This window comes from Argiope bruennichi, chromosome 7 (assembly GCF_947563725.1).
Source record: "Argiope bruennichi chromosome 7, qqArgBrue1.1, whole genome shotgun sequence".
NCBI classification, from domain to species: Eukaryota; Metazoa; Arthropoda; class Arachnida; order Araneae; family Araneidae; genus Argiope; species Argiope bruennichi.
Genome location: NC_079157.1, coordinates 103,903,682 through 103,921,577, shown reverse-complemented (window position 1 = coordinate 103,921,577; position 17,896 = coordinate 103,903,682). Strand labels below are relative to the sequence as shown.

The following is a 17,896-nucleotide window of genomic DNA, read 5'->3' as shown; positions in this document are numbered from 1 at the left end:
ATAATAAACTGATTTATTTTCACTTTAGACTGCATGCAATATGAAAGGACACGCCTATTTCCCATGAGGAGACGTGATTATAATAACAAGAAAATTTAAAAAAAAAATTAAAACAACGGTTAGACATAGTTAATTATAGTTAATCAAAATTCTTTTTAGTAAATATTTTTTTATGATTTCTTCAGCCTTTTAAGAAATAAATGAATCTACTCAGTTAAATGCAAATTAATTGACTCACATTGATTCGGACATGGAAGTTCGATATATGTAAAAAAAAGTTATTAACCAGTTTTTGCTGAACCAATTTTTGTCACCGGCTGCAAAATAGTGATGCATTGGCAGTTGGCTTAATTTAATAAGCTAAGCTACAGCAATTGCAGAATCGCATTTTTCTCGACAAATTAGGTATATGCTACAAATCATATGTGATTTTGATACGTGGAGTTAAGCAAGTTGATCTAAATCAAATGTAGACTTTGATCATTGTCATTTTAAGTGTTCAGATTCGTAGATAATTGACCTTTCAAGCGTTGTAAGGCATATATCATTGTCTGTTCTAATGTTCTAAGACATAGATCACTACTTTTTCAAGTATTCTTTGGAATGCATGTTCTGTCACAGAATGCAGCAGTTAAATTTGCCATCTTTGATTTGTCGTCTTTGCAGAATAATGTGGTCTTTTAAGATAACTGGATTAACAACTTCACTTTCATAATCCAAGCATTTTATATGACCCCATAACAAAATAAATAAATAAAATAAAAAATAAAAATAAAAAAAATAAAAAAAAAATCACAGGGCTTGCGATCCGACGAGTGCAGTGAAAATGCATCTCTGATTATTCGCTGTTCAGCAAAATGTTTCGCAGTTTGCAACTATTTGCATAACATAAATGTGTGCCTTTTAAATAATCTTAGTTCAATTTACTATGCAAGTTTTACTATTCAAGGTATAAAATTAATATAATTAACTAATTCATTAAATTTAATTAACTAATTTGGCCAATTGCACTTTGCGCGACATATTGTAGTCAACTGCTGAATTTAAAATTAATATTTTTCATCAATCGAAATCTTGTGGCCAGAATAATATAAATTAAATTAGGTTATAATTGGTTAGATAGATTATTCAGAATAGAGTTTCAAACGCCTTGTCTTATTTTATGACCACATGTATTTTGCTTATACTCAGATATTATTCCAATAAAGTTATTAATCGTAATTCTGTAAATTTAATTATTTTTAAAGATTTTAAAATAATAATTTAAATTTTTTTTGCTCAAATGTTATCATCAATAAATCATTATTAGGAGCAGGAAAAATTGTTAATGGAACTTAAGGACAAAATCCACGCGTTGGTGTCGAATCTTGGAAAATGAAGTCTCGATTTACAAGTCAGTCTCCTTATCTGATTAGTGTACAAAATTAGAAAGGGATACCAAAAAAATGCCAGCTTGTAAATTTTTAATTTTTATGTTAGTCTTGCATGATATTACGTTATAATTATATATAAATAATAATATTAAAAATATAAAATAAAATTTAATATAAATATTAAATATAAGCAATAGCAAGGGTGATATTACTATACAATACTTATCGTTATCATAAAAAGATGGTAAATACAAAAATAATAAATAGAAAATTCTGATATTTATTTTTTATTTAGCCGTACGAGAGCTATTAAAATAATTAAGGAAAGTTTTTCAAATTTACATATGTGTATCGAAATAGACAGAGTAATGATAACTCTTTTTAGGAATAAAAAAATCCATCAATAATTTAAAAAATATATCTGATTTTTTACCCCGATCATATTGCATGTGATTGGCATTCATAAAGTTTTGATATCAAATTTGTTTGAATTCATCATCTGTATATTTTTACTAATTTTTTCCCCACGAAATAAAGTAGCCAAAATGTATAATTATGATGAATTATGATAATTATGCTTTGGGCTTTAAAATGATTGATATTATTTTATATACACTTCATCTAATCATTTATAAAAGGAAACCGTCTGCAACATTACAGATGTTTCCGAAGAATAGGCACATTCAATATAATAGAATTCAAGTTTTATTCAAAAAGAACATAAATTCAAATTCCTATAAGGAGAAATACTTTCCGTAGTGAAAAAAAAACAAAACAAAAAAAAAAACACCCACTCCACATGATTGCTGCAAAATACATGCATGATGTAGCGATAAAAAAGAACCATCCTCCTCTCTTTAAGAAAAGAGGGGCCATAACAGTCATTTATTCTTCTGCTACCTGTTATTTATGCCCCTTTTACCGTGACAAGAGTAACGCTTTTACCGATGGGCGTTCAGACCTCCTTTAAAACGCTTTACTGCTGTAATAGTGCATGCAAGGTGAAAACAGTGTTACGTAGGTAGGAAACCGAATAAGTTCTTAATGAATCACGATAGAAGAAAATAAGTACTACAAATTATTTCGAAGCTGGCTGGATCAGTAATGTTACTATTTCAATGGATTTCATACAAATATTCATTCTATATCTCACTGAAGTAGAAATTCATTATTTTCTACTGAAAATAGCGCAGTTATTGCACTGCCGTCTTTGGCGAACAGCTGATAAGAGGGAATTAATGATTACACCAGCCTGCAAAAAGAAAAAAAAAAAAAAAAAAAAAAAAAAAATTGTTTGTAAAATTTTAATTGATTTATATCAGCAATGATGATGTCATTCTAAAATGCAAACTAAATTTTATGTAACACGTAAGGATTTTTTACAAATGACGATGAAAAAATTAACAAAATGCAGTATAATGCAGACAGTTGCAACTGTAGTTACTATTAACTAAACACAATAATGCTGTTCATTTACAATATTATGATAACTTTTGTGTTTTTCTTGAAGTCAAGAAGCTTCTTTTTCGGGTTTTTTGTTTATGGTCCACATCACTGTCTCTTTTGAAAGACCAACAGTAATCGGCCATCATGTTAACATCCCACCGTCCTTGATATCTGCGTTCCATCTCCTTTATATCCTGGTGGAATCTTTCACCTTGCTCGTCACTCATTTTTCCTAAATTGTCTGGGAAGTATTCCAAATGTGAGTGAAGGAAGTGAATTTTAATGCTCATATTCCACCCCAAAAGATGATAAGTACGTAACAACTCAGTTACAAGTTCTTTGTAATTTTCTTTTCTCTCATTTCCCAAAAAACCTTCTACGACATCTTTAAATGAAACCCAAGCCTGCTTCTCTCTATTTGCCATACATTTTTCAAAATTGGAATCTTTAACTAATTTCTTTATTTGTGTTCCATCAAATACACCTTCTTTAATTTTAGCGCTAGACAATTTTCGGAACTTCGATATAAGATACTCAAAACATTTTCCACCTTTATCCAAAGCTTTTACAAACTGCTTTATGAGTCCCAATTTTATGTGAAGTGGGAGCAATAAAATATTTTGTGGTTCTATTAAATATTCATTTAAAATATTCTTCTTACCAGGAATCCATTCTTGTCTCTTTGGCCATATCTTTTTTATCCAATGACTTTCTCTGTCCCTGCTATCCCATTCACAAATAAAGCACGGAAATTTAGTAAATCCACTTTGTTGCCCGAGAAGCAGACCTATAACATTTAAGTCACCACATATTGTCCACTTGTGTTCAGTGTATTTTATTTTAGTGAGAAGCATCTCCATACTTTCATATGTTTCTTTCATGAAAATGGAATGTGCACCTGGAACTGATGCAAGTTTAGATTCGTTATGCAATAAAACTGCTTTTAGACTCCTCTTTGAGGAATCTATAAATAGTCTCCAATCATTCGGATTATAAGGAATATTATCTTCTAATTCATGTAACAAACCAGGTATGTCAGCACAATAAACCAAGAAGTTATCAGATTTGAAAAATGATAAAAAATTGCTTTTCTCGATTCCTGTACCAATTAAAAGCGCGTATGTGTCGTTAATAAATTTTTCTCTTTTAACCGAGAGCCTAATAATTCTGAATTTTCTTTAGTTAAACCTAAATCACGAATTAAGTCATTTAATTCGGCTTTATTAAATTTTTCAGGTACTTCATTTTTCACGGTGAAATCCAACTGCCATCAATGTTTTGAATTTTCAAATAAAAGTTTTTTTTAAATACAATTATAAGTATTTATTCAATATAAATGTATTATTTAATTTCAATGAAGTAAGAGGTTTTCAGAATTTATTTAAACAAATAAACATACATACTTTATTAATTTATCCTATCCAAATCACAAAAAATTTGTGTATTTTTACTTATTTAAAAAATTTACTTTTTAAAAAAACTGTACGTGATACGTAAAAACTGATATTATTTTTGAAATAAGCATGCGAAAATACATAAAAAACAACTATTACTTTTAAAACAAGAAATTGTTGCAGGCTGGTGTTATTAAAGTTTTCTATTAAATATTTATGTAACTTGCTCTTATAACTTTCCTGGTAAAGTATTTTTCAAATTTTGATAGACATTAGAAGCACTATGCAATTCTGATCACCGTCTTAAACATTTCTCTAATTTTCTGTTATCTTCCTTGAAGTTAGAATTCCAATTTGAAATGGAAGTGATTAAACTTTTACTAATATAAAAACTTTTCAAATGAAATCATATATTCTTTAAAAATATGAGCACAGAAAATAGGATCGTTCACCATCGAAGTCTATGTTTATTACAGAATATTTTTTTAAATATAATTTATGCAATAAGACAAAGGATTATTCAAAATTCATAAAATTTCTCTGATTTAAAAGGGAATTTCAGAAAATTTATTTTTTTAGTTTTATTTTCAATAAATGATATAAATAATGTATTATATTTCCTTTCAGTCAGTATATGAACTGTTGAAAAAATTATGATGTCTAGATTTTATACAATCTCTCGATTCTATGTTTATACTTTAACTTTTAAATACAAGAAAGTTGAAATTTGGGACCAAATCTTACAGAGTGAAGAAATTTTGAATATCATTATTTTAGAACGATCAACAGTTTAATTATTTTAGGCCAATGGCTTTGTGGAAAATTTACATATCTTCTTCGAGATGGTCGACAAACTATCATAAATTGTGCATTTTTATGAAACAAGTGATATCCAAATGTTCATAATTCGTTCATATTTAATCCCAAAAGAGTAGATGTTTTTAAAATTAAATCATTAGTGTCGCAAAAATATTTTATTAAATTTCTCTCACAGGACCGAGTGTAAAAAGTTAACATTCGTAATTCATCAGAACATTTATTAATTCAAACTGCATAAAATATAATTCTTCATTTCATTTATACAATTTTTCTTATTAGATAAATAAATTTAATACTAACGGTTTAAAGATTAGCTGTCGGGCCTGGATTGTAGTAGATATTCTGCAAATATAAACCATTTTTGACTTGTATAATGCATAATTATGTAAGGCAAATTGAATAAATAATGCAGATATCTCAAAGGCACGAGGAATTTTTTTTTTAGAAAATATTCTTTTCATATTTATTTCATTTGGTACAGATATGTGAAAAAAATTACACTTTTCTAGGTTTGTAGGGAGAATTAACTTAATTTTCTTAATTTGAGTTTTTGTTATCATGATGGCAGCACGTTGGCTTAAGGCTGCTTTGTCTCCTACACGCGCAACGTGCGCGTTCAAGTTGAATTTTTATTTTATAAAATAAATGTATTATTATTGGATAATATGTTAAATTTTTTTTGAAAAAAAAATCAAAAAAAAAAAAAAATTTTACGGCAAAAAAAAAAAAAATGATACTACTTAAAAGGTAACTTTTTGAAATGAATTTTTTTTTCATATTTGAAATGAATTTTGATGGTTTAGTTATATTAATGTCCCGTTTAAAGCAACATAGGGCTATTTTGGGACGGACCTCGTCATTTTGAACCGCGGTCAGATGACGAGGACGACACCTGAGCTGGCACCCCCTCTCCACACCACACCGGCGGGAGGACGTTTGGTCATGGCGGATTTAACGTGCAACAGACCCTCTTACACGACGGTTCTTCGGTGGAATCGGGTCACGAACCTGAAACCCTCCGCTTCCGAAGCCGAGACCTTACCATCAGGCCACCACGGCCCGAAATTAATTTTGAAATTTTCGCAGATTGCGTTTTGCTTTATTTTAAGTAAATAAAATTCGAATTAAAAGTTTTAAATTCGGTTTGAAGCGCTCATTCCCGTCGTCCAAAATATGTATGTGCCGAGTTTGTTAGCTCCAGGTCACACGAGTAAGAAAAACCAACACATAGACGCATTCATCTTTATTATAAGCAGAGATAAACAAGTGTATTAAGTCAGTTTCTAAACACACTTTTATTAATGTATTAAAATATCGAAATTATTTTTATTTCATTAGTTTCCGACTTTTTAGTGTCTAAAAAGTGGAAAGTACATCTAAAATTTAAACTCTATTGCCATTGATAAAAACAATAAGTTTAGTATTTATATATTTATATATATTTAAAAAAATATATTCTTAAACAATATTACAAATCAGCGTTATTTTTTTGTACTTTATGCATTCCACTTTTTTTGAACAAAGATGCCAATGCATACTTATAGAAATATCAGATTTCATATCAAACTCGAGAGCACATAGAACTTCCGGTCTGATATTTGCCAACTTAAATTTATAATTCATAAATACAAATATCATTGTATCGTGGAAATAACTTTTTTTCGAATTCACTAGCAGACGACACCATTCGTATGCTAGTGAAAAAAATGATGTTTCGTAAAATTTAATTAAATATTTCGATTAACTGCTAATTAAGATCTGAAAATAATAAATTAAAATAATGTCGTTGACAGTATAGAAGTGTAGAAAATTTTATATCTCCAGAGCATCAGAAATTGAATGAAAAATCGATAACAAATTTTCATCTTTATAAGCAGAAAATCAGGAACGATCTTCTTCCATGTTTTTGGGCCGCATATGGATCTCAAACAGATGGGTTACATCCAGAGTTGGTTCTCATTTAAACAAAAATATAGTCAATCAGACTTTTGACTAAGTGTTTGACTAGTATTTATGATTCGCAGGAGAATCCTTTAAGATTATCTAAATCCCTTTTTCCCGTAAATTGGTATATCCGTATTGGTATCCCGTATATTGGTATCGCTTACTTGATTTCATTATTTCAATTAAAGCTTCTCTGAATTGACTTTGAAACAAATTAACAGATTCTCAGACCCAAGATAATTATTAAGTCGCTGATCTCGAAGAATTAGAAAAAAATTCTTCTTCTTAGTAAAATATATTTTAAAAATGGTTTTAAAGGAATTTATTTATGATTGTCTTCTTAAAAATCCCTTAGAAAAAAAGCAGCCGCTTTTCGTATTAAAAAAATGACACAGTGACCTGAAAACCGAATTTTGAGACATAATTTCTCTAAAATGTAAGTGTAGGGTAATACTTGTGAAAATAAATGTGATTTGAGTTGTGTCTAATCTAAGATAAATAAGAAAATCTAAGGTAAATATGAATGGGAAATTTAAATAGTACGGGCCATTTAAACCTCTTTCTTATTTGATAAATTGGCAAAATTACAAAAATATATCTCAAATTAGCCTGGTGTGGCTTTTAAATGAGACATTAATCTATTTTAATTATTAATCAAAATTATGCCATATAATAAATATAATAAAACAAAAAAAATATTTATGTAAAAGTTATCGATTACATTTAATTAATTAGGATGAGTAAACAGCAAATTTTTCCTGAATTATCAAAAAATGTAGTGCAAAAAATGCGCAAAAGTTTTTAATCTATATATATAAAAGTGAAAATTTATAAAAAAAAATTGTAAAATATAGAAATCCAAACAATTAAAGATTTTCTTAGAATTTTGCTAAAAATATCCAGGTATAAGGAGCATTTAGCGAATGTTTTATAGCAATAATTTTATAGTTCATTTTTTACTAATACAGATTTATGTTTCCATATAGAAAATATGATTATATCTTTCGTTTCAGAATTCCTATTGAATTACAGCATATATATTTTAAATCGCCATACTTATGTGTATTGGAGTTGCCATCTCCTGTATTTGATTCTATTTTGCATAATTCTTTAAAAATTATGAACAAATACCGAAAAAAAATGTAATCTTCGATATATTTAAAATATTGTTTAATACAAATTGTTCCAGGAATCGTTTGTTCCATTTTTCATGAAGTTAAGAATCTTTTAGAGTAATTGATAATCTCATTTTAATTAAAAACTAAGTTACAAGAGATAAGAGAAATTTGCATTCAGAATTTATTCATGATATTGTAAAAAGCAAAATTATTTTACTCCAAATAACATTGGTAAGTTAGATCGCTGTCAACAGAATTTATTTAAACTTGCAATCTTAAAAAAACGACAAAGAAAGAGTGTAAAAGTTTAATTGAAGTTAATTCTGTGTTGGTATCATAGGAATTTAAAGTAAATCCCGCGTAGGAGTTTGCAAACAGAATTCAATCTTTTTTTCTGTCACTTTTTCCTGCCTCCGCCCCGATTCGTGGCCTATTTACATCTGTCACAGATTTCTCTCCCGCAAGGAGTTTTGGCATTTCGTTGCCTGTTTTCCGCATCTTTCCGTTTACTGCATTCGCATTGATTTTTAGCCTCTCACAAAAACGCTTCGGGAAGGATCTCATTTGCATGGAGTTATTTTTTTCTCCTAACATTAGTGAGAAATATTTCGGTTTTTTTTTTCTAACTTTCATATTTGTTTCCCTGTTTAGAATTAATAATGCAATTTTTTTTTTCCTTTTTGTTCAGCCCTATTTCTGATTGGCTTAATTTGATATATGCAAAGCTATCTCTCAAGAATATTAAGTATCTAATCAAGAAAAATATTAATTGAATGGTTCTATGTTTCTGTAAAAAAATTGCTGTCCTTTTCTAATTGAGGTAGAGATAAGGCAAATTTTATGAATTTAATAATAGTAGCATAACTACATTACTATTTAATACATTAATAGTACATGCGTTAATACATTACATACATTAATAGTAGCACAACTACATTATTTTTTGCATTCCGCTTTCATTCATTTCTGATTGATTTAATTAAATAGTTATAGATTTAATTAAATAGTAATTAAATAGTTAAAAACTATCATTAAAGATCATGTTAAACAGTTATTAAAGAATATTTCGCTCTTCCTAAGTTTTTTTTTTTTTTACATAAAGTTTAAATTATTACAAAATCTTTTACATGCGCACCATATAAAAGATTTGAATACAAAGTTTCAAAGACCTGTGAAACGTTTGGATTTCCTCAGCTCAAAACTAAATATTTTGAGCAAGCTTTAAAAACTTTATGTTTTAGTTTTATTTGGGACTCGTACTACAAAAATAACCTCAATATTCTAGAGCAAATGCAGAATTCTGACTGACTAACTACAATTGAAGATTATGTATAGCATTTCATTTAATAAATATATTTTTTGTTAAATTTTTCTGAAAAATATTTAAATATAAAGGAAAATTTTAATCGTTCTCATTGCTCTTCGAAACCCAAGCATTCTTCCTGGTAAACAGGAAATTAAGCAATATTTTTAACCATATTTCTATATTATTATTCTTATTTTAAAATGCATATATGTTCTATTTTTATACTACTTCTACATAGCAAGATTTATCTTGATCATTGATAATATATAGAAAAAATAAATTTCGAAAATTACATTTAATAATTTTTATTATTGGAATTTCTAACTCTTTTTTTTAAATTTTACGCAATAGTTGATGATTTTACAACTCGGGAGAGAGGATGTGTATTTTGTTTCCTCTTTTAGTATAGCTACAAACAAAATTCTTGTAATAGTTCTTTAATAGAAATTTACGTTTAAAGACTCTGTTAAATGATGATGGAATGGTACAACACTTTTAGTGAGTCATTAAATAATGATTTTTAAATAATATCGTTTTTACTTTTACTAACATTTCAGTTGAAAATATAATCTATGATCCGTTATCATAAATATTGCAGAATTTTGTAAAAAATTCTTGTTGAAGTTGAATACTGAAACATACTGAAACAACTCTTATGGAATCAATCAAAATATAATTAAATTTTTCGTTAAAGTGATCATTAAATGAAAATATTAAAACTGTGTATTATCATCGAGAGCACACAACATAACAAAATTTCAGCACTTTGACGCATCAAGAGGTGAGTTGAAAAAAAGGTTCTATAGTTACAAGAATAAAGTAAGTTAAATAAAAAAAAAGTATTTAAAAGGTATATATATATATATATATATATATACATACATACATACATATATATATATTGATAATATAGACATCTGTAACAAAGAATTTTCATCTTTTGAAACGATGGTCATTTTATGAAATATTAAAAAAATTATTTTATATGATCTGTTTATCAAGAGATATATGTCTATTGAATTATAAGAAGAATTTCAAAGGATTTAAGGAATTATTTGATTTTAATAATTACAAATTTAAATAGTGTTGAAATGGCTTTTCATACATGCGTCATTTTATTTTCAGAAATATATATATATATATATATATAAGAATATATATATATATATATATATATATAAGAATTTCCCAATGAAAAACTTTTTGAAAAATAAATATCAAATATCATTGCATTGCTTATTTTTGGTCGTATTTTTTATTTTGTTCTTTTATATATTTTATGATCAAGAGATGTAAATTTTAATAAACCGTTTATTCTGTTCCTGATTCTATCCAAAGATCATCAAGGTCAAATTGGATTTCTTAATTAATATTCTTTAAAAAGCTTAAAGAGCCCATTTACAATCTAAACTTTGCACATTAGGAACAAGTCGACTTCCACCCTAGGGGTTTGCTGGTTAACTTCCTCAAGGATCACTTCTCTTGACACTTGAAGTAATGTGGTTTACTTTACCAAAAGAAATTTAAAATTCAAGATTGCAAAAACTTCGCCAAATCGATATCCAACGACCCCTTCAGGTTCACCAGCACACTTCTCTAACCTCTATCCGCATTTGCTCCTCTCTCCGTATACTCCAGGTGGTTAGCCAATCAATCGCACCCTTCCCTCTCCTAAAGCGGTCGAGTCCACCCTTGACTCGTCCCTACCGTGCCGATATCGATCGGGTGAGAATCGGTCTGATCCACTTGACTAGAGGAGAGAGAAGGTCGGAGGGACCAGCAGCAAGCTCTCCTCGTGGGAAAAGCCGGCGTTACTGTCAGTTTTTGAGTTCAGTGTCCTACAGCGCGTGATTTCGATACGGAAGCCAGTAGTTCACTGTATTTGTGTGTTGTATTTATTACGTTCGGTTTTGTTTGTTCCAGTTTCTGTTTGTACTTTTTTTATATTGACTTCAGCATCGAGAGATGAGCTTGTGATGAAAGTCTGGTGATGATTTCGTTGATGAATTTATCGGATTGTTGTTGTGGATGAGTGCGGATATCTTTTTCGGTTTTTGTTTAGTAGCTGTTTATGTGTTTAGAATGCAGCGAGGTGGATTTTAGGGTGCGATCGTGTGATGTTGTGGGAAACTGAAATTGCTGCGATGTGTGCTTTGGATATAAGTGAACGTTTTCATTGATTATGAGTGTAATAGATGAAGATAAGGATGAATCTACAGCGCAATATTTGGGCTTATTTTTTTGAAAAATGGTAATTAATCTAAATGTTTAGTTATTATGAAATTCTATTAATATTTTACTGAAGAAAGATTTTTATAGTTTAAAAAAGTATCTTGAAAATTTTCTAATATTAGATTTTTCATATTCTTCCGCCATAATATTTTATTGTTGATGTTATATAGTTTTTTTAAAATTCATTCGCACTTTTATTAGAGATAAAATAAAATTGACCATTGTTATTTGTTAGGAAAATATTTGTCTTAGTTATATAGAACTGACTGTTAACTGCAAATTAAGCAAAATTTAATTTCACGATCAATTTAAAAATTTATTAATTTTTTCTTTTACAATATAAGTGAAATATAAATATTTTTTTTCTGTGGCTAAAGAATAATAAACCGAAAAATATTCCGTCATGGAACTGTATGTTGACCATAGAAATTACATTAAATCTTTTCATACCAAACGTTATAAACTAAAAAAAATTAGAGTATCAAACTAATAAATATAGAAAATATAATCCTATTTCTAATGACTAAATAATATTCTGATGAAAATTAAATTCAAATAACGCTAAAAAATTTCACGATCAGCTTAAAAATATTCGTCGTAATTTTATCCTATATGCTGATCATAATCATTTCCATTGCAAGTTTTAATATTCATATTAGACAGAATGAATACAGCGCGTTTTTATGTTTAAAATATTTGCCTAATTTATGGTAAAAAGTTTAGGTATGATAAAAATGCTGTTTGATGTATTCATCACCTTTTGAAATGGCATATTTGATTCACACTAAATCTCTGTATAGATGTATGTTAAGATACTTTAATGCCTTATTTAGAATGTATGTTTCACTATTCTTTGAGACTGACAAGAGCTTGCAAACTTAGCAATTTGAATTTAATATCTATACATTGCTATACCTCTGCTAAAGGCATAAGATTATGTGCCCAATTTTTATTGAACACTGTAGTATTTATTCTTACATATCATTATGTATTAATTACCCATGGTTGATCTGCTAGAGCTATTGTTATAAAACACGCAATAAAAATTAGCAAGGAATGCTCACTAAAAATTCAAATTTCACTTGCTTAAAGCAGCAGCTGCACTTGCACTTGTAAGACAATTATCGCAGTATTTTTTACTCAGTGATTCATGATTGATTCATCGATGAAGCTGTATACACATATGAACCAAAAAAGCATGGAAAATTGTATTTGCCTTGTTTACTTCAAAGTAGAGGAACTTAAGCAAAATGGACATTGTGAATTTTCTTCGTGTGATGTTATATAACTGTTAATATTAAAAAAAAACATAGGCATCAACTGTTCCTTAAGTACACTAAGTAAAGATATAACTAGCTTCGCTTCAAGGAAATTACGAAGAGAGAGATTTTTGGATTTGATTTTATTATAAAAATATTGTTATATTTGATTTAGAAAAGTTATGTACATGTAATAAAAGCAGAATATTTGATGTACAGATAAGAGATACTGTAAGAATCTAGAAATTATATGATGTCAGATATTTATTTAGGAAAATTGAAAATATTCACCTTAATCAGTGTGTGAAGGTTAATAATCTTGAAAAACTTTTCATTGTATATCTGTGTGACATAGTGCTAATTAACTGTTATTAATAGACTTTCTATTATAGGGGGACTTTTAATGCAATTAATCTTAAATAATAAGATGAACTCTTTGAAAACTGTTTATGCAAATATAAGAGAATAAAAACAATTCGTAATATCCTATATAAAAAAAAAAACTATTTGTTTATGAATTAGAATGTCTTCGATGAAATACATTCACTGCCATTGAATATCACTGCCAAATAAAAATAAAAAAAACGTTCTCACGAGAAGGACAATAAGTAAATAACTTATGAACTCTATTACATTTCTAAAAAGAATAAATACAGCGAAGAATCCTCTCCTAAAGTGAGCGAAAGAACTAGTATCGAAATTAATAACGCTCGATGCTTAAATGATTACGATAAATGAATCGACGAGCGACCGAGTGAAGAGTGTAGCGTAAAATCCTCCACCTATAGGAACAAAGTATCATAATTTGTTCCGCGTAAAAATAAATCAAAAAGAAAGAAAGAGTATCAAATATCGTTCAGCTTACACCGACGCAGGCGCAGTGGAACTCTATCATCGTGACGTCAGCGTCTGCAGCGCCGTGTAGTGGACCCGCTGGGCAAGGAAGCCTGTCTTGCCTCTGACATCAGGAAAACAACAATATCGCTTTCCCCCTTAACTCTATCCCCCTGGAGCGAGCGGATCGGGGAGGGTGAACAGGGGGGGCCCAAACGACTATTTTTCGTAGACGCACAACACCTCCCAATATTTTTGTTTTCCTTCCAAGTTTGTTTAAGTGATGGAGAGAACGATTTTCTAGTGAGAGGCATTTCAGGGAGAAAAAAACTGAGCCCTGTTACACCCTGCCCCGTCCGTGAAAACCCCTTCACACTGCCGAAGCTTTAGCCATGCCTATCCGAAGAAGGGTGGCAGACGAAAATTTACCGGTGAGTGGACAAGGGGCAGTCTCCGGACCGCCGGCCAGGAATAAGTAGTTGACAGAGGAGGCCTACTCTTAGTAGGTAAGTCTGAAAATATAATTCTTATACTCTCCCATAGAATTATAGCACTCTTCCTGTTGGTTTGTTTGTGGCATGAATTAAAAATCTGATATACAAAGTTTAAGATCAACTGCAAGCAAAATTGCATGCAACAAAAATAAATTGTCGCCTTGATGAAGATCAAAGCTGTAGAATGAATTCATATATCCACATTTTAAATCGCATAAGATTTCATGTATCGTTAAATGGTAACAAAATATTAATTTAAAAAATCCAGTTAGTTCCTCTAATCTTGTTTTTATAAGTAATTTTTCTGAAAAAAATTATTATGTTAACTTTTAAAGTATTTTACTAAATAATGCTTTATAAAGAAAATCAGTTAGTGGTATTTCTACTACATTATAAGTCTTTATACTGCATTAAAATTCCTAAATGAGCCTGAAAAATAAATGATATTTTAAAATTGTGCAAGTGAAGAATAATTTTTACTGAATAAGAAAAGGCCTGTCCTTTTTAGTTTAAAAATGTTTTAAAGACAATAAAAGTGTTGTATTTTCCTTATTCATTTACATCAAATATAAGTTTAAGTATAAAATGTAATTAGAGAAAAAATTGGAAGTATATTCTCATTTACTGGGAGCACTTTGGTTTTATCAATAGTAACCGCATATGTTAGCTTCAACGTTGTATCTGTTTTATGAAGGCAAAACAGGTTTTACAGAAGGGAGAAATGGAGGGTGAGCTTCATATTCATTTCCTTGTTGTTTGAAAGATATTTTTAAACATTTTAAGTAAAATCATAGCAAGTAAAATTATATTTATATGATATCTCTTATTCTTTAACAAAGCAAAAATTATATATTTTAAGGATCTCATTACTAATTTCATTTAAGTGGCAGTGATCTTCATAAAAAACTTTTTATTATTAATGGTTATCATCCATTTTGTAAAAGTTTTTTTTTTTTCTTCTACTTTCTTTTAATTTTAAAATCGTTTCCAAAGGTTAAAATGACAAATTCCCCGTGTATTTCAATCCTTTAATTTCCTGGAAATGCAGAGTATAATAAAATATCGTAATATTTTTAATCGCTGTTATTATTTTTATTCTTTTTTTAACGAAAAAATCTGTATTTTTAAAAACAAATTTTGTGTCAGAAATTATACTTTTATAAAATGTTAATTCATTTTGGATAAGAATTCACGTAATAATGTTTTGATATTATATAAAATACATAATTTATAATGCCTTTACAATATTCATCGTGAAAAATCATTGCTTAAAAGTAGGTAAAATTTCTGGTCAAACTGAAATTAGAATTTCACTAAGAATTTTAAAAGTAATGGACCGAGAAATTAAATTTGACTCATTTCTTAGTATTATCATGATTAATATTATATTAGATATGATTCTAAGACATTTATTTATAAATGGGAAATGCAAACATTTTTATTCTTTATTGACATTCAAAGAAGGCTAAACTTATGTTTAGTGCAAATTTGAATAAAAATAAATTAAATTTGTATTAAAACTAAATATTCCTGTAATATTAGAAGTAAAATTATCATTATGTTTTGAATTAAAAAATTAAATTGAAGTGAAAAATACCAACAAGAAAAGTTAATAACTATTAGGCTTCAGAATAGATTCTAAAGAATTTGACTTTATTGAAATTTTGCTAAAAATTATTGTTATTTGAAATTAATCATGTAGTATTAACGTAGCTTTTATTAACAGAATTAGGTTGCATTTCAAAAACAATTTCTATGCTTTAATAATGTTTTACATAACATTTGAATATGTAAAGCTATGAAAAAAAATGGAATCGAAAGAATTAATGCTTATTTATCTCATTTATATCCTTAAATTTCTGGAAGTTTTATGTGAGATTCTTCAAATAGAAATAAGTTTTCTTCTTTATATGGAACAGTAGTTAAAAAAAAAACAATTGGAGGTGAATTGGTTGAATATGATGAAAAATGACATTTTTTTGCTGCAAATAGTTTTGATTAATAGGTTATTTTTTTTATTAAAGTTTTGTATTCATACGTAATTTTGGAAGATGATGAGTTCTGTTTTCCTTTTTTTCTAAATATTTTTAAGGCTGAAAAAAAAGAGAGATCGAATTTAAGTGGCGGTATGATTAATCAAAAAACTTGTGAAATAAACTTTAGTATAATGACCATTTTAAACCAGTTTTGACAAAGGAATAAAATATGATTTTCTCCCCCCCCCTTTTTTTTCCTCTTTACCTCGCATAATTTACCATAGCAAAATACAAAGTTAAATAAAAAACATTTTAACTATTTTATTTAATTTACATTTATTTATCATTTTATGCATTTTTGAAAGACAGAAAATATAGCTTGAAATTTCAAAAACTAAGGCACTGAAATATAACTATTTAAAAGTTATCTCATTGAATATATAAATTGCACATTTTTCATTAAACCAAGTGCTTTACTTAATTTTTTCAGGGAAATGAGATTAATTATATAAATTTTTATTTGTATGCCCAATAAAAACTTAAACATGTTTCATCTGAAGCATTTTTTTATTTTTAACGTACAGCTTTCAGTATTAAAAAAATTCCATCATAATAAGAAAAAAAAAATTGCGGAAGTATATATAATTTATTGTAAAGATTTAACTTTTATGCATATAAACCATTTCCAATAAATCTAATTTTACTTTATTATATTTCTTCTTAAATCCTAATATTTATTTGTTATAGGTTTGAAATTTAACATAAATTTAGTGTAAAAATAATCATTACAAGTAGCATATTATTAAGCTGAATTTAACAAACTTTTCGCTACTCAAACCATCAAGAAAAGAAAAAAAGCCTTAAAAAATATTCGAAAATAGAACTTACCTCAACTGAAGCGTAGCTATTCAGAAAATGGAAGTCATTGGTTTACATAATCTTTGATAATGTTCAGAAATATGTGCAGTAAAAATCTTTTTCTTTGCAATTGTTATGTGCATAATGAAGGACAAATTTTTATCCAATTTGGGCAAAATACATCAAATAATCCGAGAGATAAAGAAAGTACAAGAAGAATACGAAGATGAAAATATATACTCTCAAATCAGACGCTATGTTAGCAAAATTATTTTACGAAGTTATAAAAGAATCAGCAGACGATTTTCTAAACAAGCAGACGCATCAGATAAGAATAGCTTGAAAAAATGATAATAAATAAGTTAAACCTAAGTACTGTTCTTTACTGATATAATACATTTATTTTTCTAATTCTATAAAATTCTCAATTTTTATTAAATAAACAGGTAAACTCTCCAATAAATTATGTAAACAGCATAATGAATGCATCATATCAAATTATTATTCAAAATTATTTTAAACTAAGAAAAAAATAAAAGCAGACGATTTGTTTAAAAGTCAGAAAAGTTTGAAATGGAAATGATAATAAATAATCTCAAACCAGATGTTTATCTTACACAATAGCTATCCAAATTTTTCTGACTAGAATAAAATCACGCAGTGTCGCAAAATATATACATAAATGAATTAAAATTCAATTAAATATAGTTGAAATAATTACTTTAATTAAATTAATGCATAATGCATTTCATAGAAAATTTTAAAAAATAAATAATTACATTTTATTGTATTTTCAAAAGAATAAATTATATTTTCATAGCTCATTATTGTTTGCATTATAAT

The 17,896-nt window shown here is 27.9% G+C and overlaps 1 protein-coding gene across 4 annotated transcripts in view; it reads left to right on the top strand.

The window, feature by feature from the left end:
- The first annotated feature begins 12,194 nt into the window (after positions 1-12,194).
- LOC129976078 (rho GTPase-activating protein 100F-like) overlaps positions 12,195-17,896 on the top strand; it is a 128,425-nt gene continuing 122,723 nt past the window's right edge. For 2 of the 4 annotated variants that reach the window (XR_008785079.1, XR_008785080.1), the window contains exon 1: positions 12,197-14,231. The gene's annotated coding sequence lies outside the window, so the exon portion shown is untranslated. Of the gene's footprint in view, positions 14,232-17,896 lie in introns of all 4 variants that reach the window. The other 2 variants (XM_056089452.1, XM_056089451.1) reach the window with 2 other exon arrangements.